This window comes from Cornus florida, unplaced genomic scaffold (assembly GCF_030987335.1).
Source record: "Cornus florida cultivar Cherokee Brave unplaced genomic scaffold, ASM3098733v1 CherokeeBrave_3.0.0_Hap2_Chr09, whole genome shotgun sequence".
NCBI lineage: Eukaryota > Viridiplantae > Streptophyta > Magnoliopsida > Cornales > Cornaceae > Cornus > Cornus florida.
This window is the reverse complement of record NW_026775579.1, coordinates 84,528,259-84,538,687: the sequence shown is the minus strand read 5'-3', so window position 1 is coordinate 84,538,687 and position 10,429 is coordinate 84,528,259. Positions and strand designations below refer to the sequence as shown.

The 10,429-nt window shown below is 33.7% G+C and overlaps 1 pseudogene; it reads left to right on the top strand.

Moving 5' to 3' along the window:
* Positions 1 to 8,274: 8,274 nt before the first annotated feature.
* Positions 8,275 to 9,712, top strand: LOC132273409 (UDP-glycosyltransferase 75C1-like; annotated as a pseudogene).
* Positions 9,713 to 10,429: the final 717 nt, after the last annotated feature.

The window sequence follows — 10,429 nt, the reverse complement described above, 5'->3', positions numbered from 1 at the left end:
AAAAGGAAGTCGGGAGAATCTGGGATTCAGAGTCCCTCTCTCTAGAAAACCAAACTGTGTGAATCAATTCCTGCCAATATCCATGCCATGAAATTAAGAACATAAATTCAGTAGCCCAAACAAGATGCCCAAATAAAAACATCCATGCCCAGACCAATAAACTATTCATACTAAAGGGGTGTGATTCACGAATGATATTAGGTAGGACTTAGCACTAGTTCATGTATTAGGGCTTGTTTGGCTTCGGCCTGTTTTTTGAATTGGGCTGTTATTTTAGTACTGTGACCTAATTGAATTGGGCTTATTTAGATGGGTTATTACGAATAGTAATTTTTTGGGCTGGGCTGAAAAAACCCATAGTATTAAATTTTTTTTTTTGGGTGGGATGGAGCCCAGCCCAGCTCTACCCTGGACCAGCAATTGAATTGTAAAACCGAACCGGGGCTCCGGTTCCGGTTCCAAGATAAATGGAACCGAACCGTAATATAATATAAATTTTAGAATCAGTAATACCTAAACCACAGAATCAGTAATACCTAAAACCTAACCTCACAAACTCCGCCGCCCCTCTCCTCTCACGATCTCATCTGTTCACATACTCCGCCTCCCCTCTTCTCTCCTCTCACGTTCTCTCTGCAACTCCAAACTACAAAATCTACAAGAATAAGAAGTTTAAAAGTTCAAAACCCATATATTTCAGTTTATCTATCTGTCTGCAAGAATAAAAAGTTCAAATATCGGCATATCATTTCAGATTGTTCAAAAAATCAAAACCCATATTTTTCAGTTTCCATCGCCCGCTGTTCCAGTTCGGGTTCGCCGTTCGCAAGCTTCAGCCGCTGTCCCGCTGTCTCTCTATGCAACTGCTAACTTGTATGTATGGGTTTTGTTTTAATTTTTTTTTTTTTTCTAGATCAACTAATCAAGGTCTGTAATTCTTGTTTTGCAAACTAAATCCTGTTGGGTGAAATTTTTTATGATCATTTTGATGTAATCACCGTAATCTACATTTTATTTCAGCAAAACAAATATTTTTCAAAAAATTAGATAATGTATGGTGAACCTTTAGATTTTGTTTGGGTTATTACCAAATTTTTGGAAAAAAAAGAAAGCATATATATATATATATATATTCACACTACATGAAGCCAAAAAAAAAAAAAAAATCAGATTTTGTAACGTAGCAAATAAATGAAAAATTAGGAGGTATACCTTTCTTGGTCAGTTTCCCAACCGTCGTAAGAGGGATATGGAGGATGAGTGAGCGATGGCATCTGAGTGATGAAGGGATATGGAGGCATCTGAGTTTATTGATCAGGTAAGGGATATGGCATCTGAGGAGGCATCACTCGAGTGAAGGGATATGAAGGATGATATGGATCAGGGAAGGGCATGAGCTGGTCGGGATCGGGGTGTGGGTGTGGGTGTGGGTGTTGAGAGTAAGGATCCATATGGCTTCGCTTGGTCGTCTTCACTGTGAATGTGAAGAAGGAAAGGGTGAGGTGAGGATTTTGAAGTGGAATGCAATAATAGATGCCTGCAACTTCACTGGATTTTGAAGTGTGATGCCTGCAACTTCACTGTGAATGTGAAGAAGGAGAGGGTGTGTGAGGATTTTGAAGTGTGATGCCTGCAACTTCACTGTGAATGCAATAATAGATGCCTGCAAAGGGTTTCGAGGGTTACCCAAAATAGGTGTTTTTGGTTTTTAGAAGGTACAAGGTGCAGGCATTACTGAGACCTCAGAGTGTCCAGCAGGCCCATTCTATCCCATGTCAGACAACTTACTCTGCTTAGATGGTAAATTATATTGTAAATAATCAACTGAGTCTGACCCAGATTTCGGTTTACACAAGATTCCAATAATTATCAGATAAATTATATATAATTTATTAAATAATGAATGTCACAACTGATTCCAATGTGAAACAGAGGCTAGATGATGTGGTGGGTTGGTTCCAGTCATTAATGGATTTTATTGGCCATGCACACAACAGGTGGAATTAAGTCTGTTGATAAGTGAGCAATATCATCTCAAATTCCAAACTGCAGTTACTTTGGTCCCCCAAAATCCCAATGAGTGGTTGGTTAAATATAGAATGGGAGACAAAATGCTCAATTCAGAAGGTATTAATAAATAATAATGCATCTATGGGAAAGATTTATTCTTTTTTGTTTCTGACCTTTCCTATTATTGTTTCTGGGATAAAATTTATTCTAAATGATGGAAAATTGGATGGAAGAAAAGGCCCGTCGTGCCATTTTTCTTAGACAGGAATTATTGAAAGTTATTTTCCAAGTATATGTGCCATTGATTTCCTAAATCAAGTACCAAACCATAAATTGATTCCAAAAGATAAGAAAATTGGTTTGAAGAAGGAAAAGGACCAGAAAATGTAACAGCATGAAAGAAACGAGAATGTTGAATGCTAAGATCTAATGATTTAGGGATTTAGGAGCAAACAAGTACTAAAATTTAATCATTGGAGACACTGAATTAACAATGTTTTTGGTTCCCAACTCGGGTCTTCTTAGAAAAAAAAAATTAAGATGAAAATTCTGAACCTAGGAAAAAAGGTATGAAAAAAAAAAAAAAAAAATTCAATTCCAAGCAAGCATAGCATGTCACAATGAAAACAAGTTTATCAAAAATTACTCACAACTGAAATCACAGCCTTACCTTGACAATATCGGACCAAATCTTTGTTAAGGACAATCTACATGATCCTTCCAGAACTTGCTTGTTCACTGCTTTCAAACCAAATAACGCAAATATATCCATAATCCAGTTTTATGTTAAAGGAACTTTATATAATAATAATCTATTTTAATGTTACGAATGTTATCAAGGAAAAACAAGAAAATCAAACTAAATAAATAAAGAATCGTTTTTTTTTTTTTTTTTTTTTTTTTTGACTTTCCATACCATGCCAGAAATTAAACTATATCCGTAAAATTTTGGCAGATTCATTCACTCATGTCCATAAAATTAGAAAAAGAATAACACACATAAAAATTATTGAGATACATTTTAGTAAATGTAATATATAGATGCATAAATACATATGCATACAATATAAAAACTTTTGGGGAATGCGGGAATGGGCTACAGTTATCATTCCACATTTGTCATGATACTGGAGAAGAAAAGGGTATCAAGGAAACTAGTAAGAATAAAATTTTCTAGTCCTGTGGACTCATAACTATGATTTCCATTTAAACACCAAATTGAGTTATGATTGACAATTTAAGGCTTGAAAATGAAACAAATAATTAATCTTAGTTTGCTTTCAAATAAAGATTAAATATACCTCTTGGTAGAGTTTGATAAAAGTCTAACATGATGGTTTGTAATCATTTAAATGATTACTGTGCTTCTCCTCAACATCGGCTTTTCGAATTCGATTATTAATATGTGACAATAAGATTATCAGAAAGATTTGTGCGTTTGCCCACAAGCCAATAAAAAGCATTTTGCAAATAAAATCAAGCGCGCAAATATACCATCGAAAAATTTGTGGAAAATATATATATATATATATATATATATATATATATAGACCATAGAAAAAGTCACAATGTAACCGTTTATCTCTTTTTTTTTAATTGCTTAATTAAATACTTCTACTCCTTAATTTACCCGAACATTGAAGATATCATATTCCATGTTTTTTTGCACAAATCCCTACTAAATCACATATGAATTCGTGGGCACATCAGCAATTATTATTATTATATATATATATTTTTTATCAAAACCAGAAAACATTTAATAAATTTTTGCCAAACATATATTTATTTATTTTATTTATGCAAACATATATCTATTTATGCAAAACCCAAAACATTTACTTATTTTTTTTTTTTTTTTTTGAAGCATAAGAATAAATAGAGAAATCTAATTAATGTTTCATTTGGTAGGATGAAAGAAATTTGATAATAGGAAGGAAAAAAAAAAAAAAATTTCAAAGACTTCCAGAGAGAGGGTGGGGAGGATAATTGAAACAGTTTACGAGTTGAGTTGCAATCCTTTAGGACTGTGTATTTTTGACTATTTAATAAATTTTTGGTTAACATATCACATTTTAGCCACCACAGAAGCATTTAGACAAATTAAAAGTTACGCACACAACTGAAGTAACTTAATTTCCTTACTGCTACAATTTTCGTATAAATCATGGAAGAACGATTCACAATAATTTGCATCATTGGTCCCACAACTGCGTATACGCTACATCCATTACAAGAAAGAAAACCAAGAAAAGTTGTTAATTGTTAACCCAATACATTATACGTATAGTATAGTATAGTATAGTATAGTATAGTATATATATATATATAGATTAGCTGCATGCATGTTGTTCAATGCAACCTTCATTCGTATTTGAAAAAGAAAAGGTTCCAAGCTAGCAAGCAATATGGTACCTTAGAATTTAATTTTATGACTCACTCCGTCATTAATAACGAACCTTAATTGATATATATGTATATATACATATATTTATAGTTTTTAATTCAATGATAGATTGACAGATGAATTAATATACCTTTTTATAGAGCATGGCAACAACACCACAAGACCTCTCATCCATGTTCCGAGGACCGGCATGCTTACAGGGTTTGATCTTAATTTGTCACGGGCTTGAAGAAAACGAAAAGAGATGTCGAGACCATAGCAATAAAGAAGAGCCCGAAGAAGCTTAGTGTCTACTACAAAAGAAATTAGGTGAATAAGAGATCCATTGAGCATTTAATTAAATAATTGCAAACCGATTCTAATTCTATGCAATCACGAGGAAAGAATTTATAATCATATTTGATTTCTCACTTGGGAAAATTTATAACCACAACTACAAAAGCACAAAAAAGAAATAAGGATAAATCAATGGGATGATCTGAGTATTTCACTAATAAACTCAAAGTTTAGATGATATAAAACCTGCTTTTTTAAAGGAAAAATTGTTCTGGCGTAGGGTTGTTTTAACATTAAAAATAATAATTGACTTCAGAAGTTCATCCTTAAAGACAAAATAATAATAATAATCATAATAAATAAAAAAAAAGAGAGGATTGCACCAATTGGTTTACCAGACATTCTTTCTTCCTGCCTGCAAGAGATATTACAAATAATATCAGGATCAAAGGAAAATTTATGAAAAAATGAAAATCAAGATATACATATATAGATGACTAATTGATATAAAGTTCCTAATCGCCTGAACTAATGGTTAATCCTAATCGCCTGAACTAATGGTTAACTTACACATAAAACTTGGAAAAAGATAATGGCACAATGAAAACCAGGAACGACGACACAACCTCTCCGCTGACAATTACAATATTTATACATAAAATAAAACTTTTCCGGAGTACTGTATAAGAAAGTTGGATAACTTGTAAAGAACGAAATAATATTTTTTAATCAACTACATTTATCACTATATATTATTATATAAATAAATAAAAATTGAATGACACTGAAAAATTAATTCTAAAAAAACTTCACTCCCATTGAAGCTATTTGCATATAATTCTTCTGCAATTAAGATTATTCATATCATAGGTTCTAATCAACCTTGGTAAAATTTCATTAAGATAGCTCTTAAAAGGAATCGAACCAAAAATACTTTTTTCCAAACTATCTGAGGAGGTAACAAAGTGGATAGAAATGAAAAATATTTTTAGATGAAAATGTCCCTATTCCTCCTAATTCTTCTCGTATCGTTTAATTTCAATCAAACGGACATTGTGAATTCAAGCACACCGTAAAAGAATACTTTAGTATGTACAATAACACGCAAACAATCACAGAGCGACTTGCAACCAAAACCATTTCATTTCCATTTCAATTCTCGACCCAACCTTCCTCCCTCTTCATCTCCACACTCTCTCTATCCCTCTGCATTTTCTGGCTGTGGATCCTTGAAGATGTTGAGGGGTAATTTCGTCTAAAAATTTGGCTAGAAAATCACTTGGACGGAGGTTAGTTAAAATGACCAGGCCCCTTGTGATAGTTGATGGGTTTTTTTTTTTTTTTTTTTTTTGCTACAAAAATTCATAAGAGGGGTTTTTTGCTAAAGGATGAAAGTTGAGGGGGTTATTTACAATTCGTCCTAGAATATATATAATTAATTTGTAATTTTTTTTAGTATATATGAAAAATTACATATCGTGCTCCTCCTAAATTTTTAATTTCTAAAATTATTAACTTTTTTTTTTTGGGTTAAAATTTTAACTTTTTCTTTCTTTTGTTATTTAAATTCCTTAAATTTCTTTAAAAAAAGTCAAATTTCCCTTTTTGAATCATACTCTAATTTTTTTTTTTTCCTTTCAAATATATCTCAATTTTCTTTCTTTTTTCTTCTTTAAATTCTTCTTTTTGCATGTGATATCAATGTTAGTTAATTTTATTTTTATTTTATTTTATTTTATTTTTATTTATTTTTTATTTTTTACACTGTGCCCCATCTGAATTAAAATCCTGGCTCCGCCCTGCCTAGAATTATTTTTTTCTTGATTTATGTAGTCAAATTTCTTATTTAGATTTAAAATTTCTCTTCTTAAATCTAATTTGTCTTCTAGATCTAGTTTAATAGAATCTAGTTTTCTTGAACTTCTCCTTTTACATACATTTGTTCTAATTTTTGGTTAACCTGGTTGAGAATCCTGAGTTGATTCTCTATTATTATTCGTGGGGTTCATGCAAAATTTATAAATTGGTTGGTCTCAATTTTTCGTAGCTTGGCTCTGATACTGCATAGAATAAACACAAAACAAAAGATAAAACAAATAAAGATAGACTTTGGGATTTAAATACAATTTTTAAAGAGTTTTGGGGTTCCTCTACAATTACTGGGCTATTACACAATTCTTATAAAGGAGTTCAACTCCATTATTGGTTCATGATACAATAAATACAGAAATGTTCCTCACAATTATATACAGTAAAAATCTCTAAAACTTGCACATTTAATATGTCACATAAATAAAAATGTTTTATTTTAGTGGGTCATATCATTTAATCAATTGGTGATACCAAATCACTAATACAATCAGTATAATTAAATTTTTCTCAGTAATATATAGTTTCATGACCTAAGTAATTATTATAATTATTATTACTTTCTAAAAATATTAATACGGGTGTGTTTTAAACTTTTAATACAAATATATACCCTGTCCAAGTAAACCTAATCCAATCCATATAAACCCTAAACCTCACTCTCACCCATCTACATCCCCAACTCTAGCCGTAAAGAAGCTTCCCTTTTTATTTTTTTTTATTTTTTTTATGAATACCTAAGAAGCTTCTACAGCACTGCCGTAAATTGCTGTTCAAACGCCGGCGATGACTTCTGGTTACCTCTATTTCCCCTTCTGTCTCTCTACACGCATATTAGGCTCTGTTTGGCCGGTTATCAGTTGAATGTAAGAAGTCACTGTCAAAATCGTCGCGCGTCTAAGAGATACTACGTAGTGAATAAGACTGATCTCTTTGCAGTTTGTATTCATCTAAATATCTAATCCACGAGCCCGAGCTCAAGCGTTTTCGATCATCATTAAGCCGGGTTCGGACATTATGTTGAAGGTCGAGTGGAGGTCAAACATAATTGTTACAAGATCGTGCCGTGTCTAAGCTAGTTTGCAATCCTATTATTTAACCTTTCAATAAGTTTTGCCTAAATATATATATGTGTGTGTGTGTTTGTGTGTGTATTTAGGAAGTTCAAGCAAACAGTACTCAATATTCAACTGGGACATTTTTATAATTTTTTTATTATGTGAAATTCAAGAAAAAACAAGCTAAATTATAATATATATTAATACGTCTTCACTTAGGCTACAATACTCAACCTTCGCATTTAGAAATGAGAGCTTAACATCTACTTGTATTTTAAAGACAACTATTTGCCCTCCAAATACGATTCCTTCTCCTCAACTAACTACTAACCATTATCACCATGGATATAAATAAATAAATAAATAACCTAAAGGCGGCTACGGGCTGAAAACAGCTCGTGTGTTGTCGGTAACATCCCTAAAATATTGCCCTAATTTATTTATTTATTAATTGATCATCTGCATTTCTTGCATGTAGACAAAACAAGTTTACTTGAAAAACTCCAAAAGATGTCTTCCAATGCGTCACAACAAACATCGCAACCTCCAATTGTTTGTTGCCCGCTCACAAGTAAGACATTTGCAATTTGCATTCCTTAGTCATACCCCTGCCTCACCACCATTATTATAACACACCACCACCACCACCACCACCACCACCACCGGTATGGATAAAGGCCACATCCTTCTTGTAACTTTTCCGGGACAAGGCCACATCAATCCGTCCCTCCAATTTGCCAAACGCCTGGTGGCAAGGGATGTCAAAGTTACGTTTGCCACCAGCCTCTCCGCCATCTGGCGAATGAACAAAACCACTCCAACCCCACATGGTTTTACCCTCGTCCCTTTCTCCGATGGCTATGATAACGGCTTCAGAGGTGAGGAAATCAAAGAAGTCACGTCCGCGATCCGTTTTCACGGTTCTCGAGCAGTTGCGAATCTCATCTATGCCAGCGCAGACAAAGGCCGTCCCATCACACGTGTGGTCTACACCACATACATCCCATGGGTAGCAGAAGTGACACATGACCTTCACATACCATCCACACTTCTTTGGATCCAACCAGCATGGACATCTTCTACTATTATTTCAATGGTATGCTGATGTTATTAGAAAAAGTAGGCGTGACCCTTTTTCTCCCATTGAATTGCCAGGACTTTCATTGCTCACTAGCCGTGACTTTCCTTCCTTTCTACTCCATTCAGACTCCTACAATTTTGCACTCCTAGAATTCAAAAAGCACGTAGAGATACTTGATGCCCAAGCAAATCCACAAGTATTAGTAAACACAATCGACACTCTGGAATCCAATACTCTACGAGCTATCAAGAAGCTCAACATGATTCCAATTGGGCCGTTAATCCCATCAGTTTTTTTAGATGGAGAAGATCCACCTGATACTTCAAATGAAGGTGATATGTTTAGAAAGTCCTCGTCCGAGTATGTAGATTGGTTAAACTCAAAGCCAGAGTCCTCTGTTGTTTATCTATCATTCGGAAGCATTTCGGTGTTATCAAAGAAACAAAGGGAAGAGATGGCACATGGGTTATTGGAAAGGCGAAGACCATTCTCGTGGGTGGTAAGAAAAACTTTGGTGAGAATGTTGAAAACGAAATAAGTTGCATGGAAGTGTTGGAAAAGTAGGGGATGATAGTGCCATGGTGTTCTAAAGTGGAGGTTTTGTCACACCCTTCATTGGGATGTTTTGTGACACATTGCGGGTGGAATTCTACATTGGAAAGTTTGGTTTTTGGGGTTCCAATGGTGGCGTTTTCGGGACGGATATGGATCAGGAGACTAACGCAAAGCTGATCACAGATGTTTGGAAGACGGGGGTGAGGGTGACGATAAATGGAGGAGGAGTAGCTGAGTGGGAAGAGTTTAAGAGGTGCATAGAAATGGTGATGGGGGATGGAGAGAAAAGGAAAGAAATGAGAGGAAATGCCAAGAAATGGAAGGAATTGGCTAGGGAAGCTGTGAAAGAAGGTGGGTCTTCGGACATAAATCTCAAAGCTTTTGTGAGTGAGGTCTGAAATTAAAAGCTTGTTTGGTAGCATGAAATTTGTTCCTGATTGAATCTTCCTTCATGTTGTTCACTTTTGGTTTTTTTGTTGCTTCATTGTCACATTTTGTAATTCTAAAAGGTGATATATTTGGTATTCCTTAGAATGAATTAAAATAGAAGGGTGTGTTTGTTACATGAATTGCCTTCATTTCCATATTTACATATGTAAAAATATAGAGATTTCAAATGTAGAGATAAAGAGAACATTGTTGTGTAACTCGGATGACAATGTGCGCATTCTACTATTAGTCCCTTAAACACAGATGTTTTTCATCATGTTTTGCCAGTAATAGACTTTAATTTCTTGAACTTATTTTTCTCATTGACATTACATGACATTGTTCTGTTGTGTAACGACCCCAAAACTGAAACCATTTAAAAAAAAAAAAGAAATTTTTGGTATGACCTCTATTAAAAATAGTCCTACAACAACCTGTTTAAGTGCATTTTTAACTTGTCCCAACACAATAAACATATAATACATTTCAGCATCCCTTTCATCGATTCATCATGCCTCAACATAAGTCATCTCATGGTGGAACACTCACATACTATTTACTCCACATATCGTAATTACAGTCCCAACAATACATGGTTAAGATCTAAAGTCCATGTCTTAAGACAATTTATAATAAAATTACAGTCCATAATTATAATTACAACAACAAGGGTTCACAAATCTCTATATCATATATAACAAACTAAGATTTTACAAAAAAATGTGGGACTTAAATACAAAAATA